Here is a 2,063-nt window from a genome sequence, read left to right as displayed (position 1 = left end):
AAATGTAAACGAGGAAAATACCTAACAAAAAATAAATTAAAAAAAGATTCATATCCACACTAGTATTTTTTATTTTTTTCTTGATGCTAGCTGTTATAATCATGGTGTAATAAAATCTCAAAGCAATTTTAATTTGCATTTCCCTTGTGCCTAAGCATTCTGAACACATTTTCAAAAAGTATTTGGTCACTATCCATTCAGTTCACTAACCCAAATATTAATGGAGTGATTTGAATTTTTGTAGTTCTTTATAAATTGTAGCTGTCAGTTCCATGTTTAAAATAAAATGAGTAATATATAATAGGTGTCTTCATTATTGTGACTTCTTCTTTTGCTGGAACACTACTATTATTCTCTTACAGATCTTTGCAGGTATTTTCTTTCATAAATACAAATTCTAGTCTTTCTATGACAAAACAATTCTTATTATATTATACTGCTAAAAAAGAGCACAAACAATATATATTTTATCTTTTATTCTAGTTTATTTTCATGATATGAATCCTGTTAAAATTTCATTTTAACTTTTAAAAATACTTTTTATTAATTTTTAGAATTTTGTACAATGTATTTTTTGAACTCTCTAGATCTTCCAATTTAATTTTATGAGACTTCACTTCTTTTTTGTTTTAGGTATTTATTTTATTTACATTTCCAATGCTATACCAAAAGTCCCCCAGACACTCCCCCACCTACTCCCCCAACCACCCACTCCCACTTCTTGGCCCTGGAGTTCCCCTGTACTGAGGCATATAAAGTTTGCACGACCAATGGGCCTCTTTTTCCACTGATGGCCTACTAGGCCATCTTCTGATACATATGCAGCTAGAGACACGAGCTCCAAGGGGTACTGGTCAGTTCATAATGTTGTTCCACCTATAGGGTTGCAGATCCCTTTAGCACCTTGGTTACTTTCTCTAGCTCCTCCATTGGGGGCACTGTGATTCATCCAATAGCTGACTGTGAGCATCCACTTCTTGTGTTTGTTAGGCCCTGGCATAGTCTCACAAGAGACAGCTATATCTGGGTTCTTTCAGCAAAATCTTGCTAGTGTATGCAATGGTGTCAGCTTTTGGAAGCTGATTATGGGATGGATCCCTGGATATGGCAGTCTCTAGATGGACCATCCTTTCATCTCAACTCTAAACTTTGTCTCTGTAACACCTTCCATGGGTGTTTTGTTCCCAAATCTAAGAAAGGGCAAAATGTCTACACTTTGTTCTTCCTTCTTCTTGAGTTTCATGTGTTTAGCAAATTGTATCTTATGTCCTGGGTATTAAAGTTTCTGAGCTAATATCCACTTATCAGTGAGTACATATCATGTGAGTTCTTTTGTGATTGGGTTACCTCACTCAGAATGATGCCCTCCAGATCTATCCATTTGCCTAGGAATTTCATAAATTCATTGCATTTAATAGCAGAATAGTACTCCATTGTGTAAATGTACCACATTTTCTGCATCCATTCCTCCGTTGAGGGGCATCTGGGTTCTTTCCAGCTTCTGACTATTATAAATAAGGCTGCTATGAACATATTGGAGCATGTGTCCTTCTTACCGGTTGGATCATCTTCTGCATATATGCCTAGGAGAGGTATTGCAGGATCCTCTGGTAGTACTATGTACAGTTTTCTGAGTAACCACCAGAACGATTTCCAGAGTGGTTGTACAAGCTTAAAATCACACCAAAAATAGAGGAGTGTTCCTCTTTCTCCACATCCTAGCCAGTATCTGCAGTCACCTGAATTTTTGATCTTAGCCATTCTGATTGGTGTGAGGTGGAATCTCAGGGTTGTTTTGATCTGCATTTCCCTGATGATTAAGGATGTTGAACATTTTTTTTCAGGTGTTTCTCAGCCATTCGGTATTCCTCAGGTGAGAATTCTTTGTTTAGATCTCAGCCCCATTTTTTTAATGGGGTTATTAGATTTTCTGGAATCTACCTTTTTGAGTTTTTATATATATTGGATATTAGTCCCCTATCTGATTTAGGATAGGTAAAGATCCTTTACCAATCTGTTGGTAGCCTTTTTGTCTTATTGACAGTGTCTTTTGCCTTGCAGAA

The sequence above is a fragment of the Mus caroli genome, chromosome X (genome assembly GCF_900094665.2).
Source record: "Mus caroli chromosome X, CAROLI_EIJ_v1.1, whole genome shotgun sequence".
Taxonomy (NCBI): domain Eukaryota; kingdom Metazoa; phylum Chordata; class Mammalia; order Rodentia; family Muridae; genus Mus; species Mus caroli.
The sequence above is the reverse complement of the archived record's forward strand: the minus strand, read 5'-3'. Positions refer to the sequence as shown.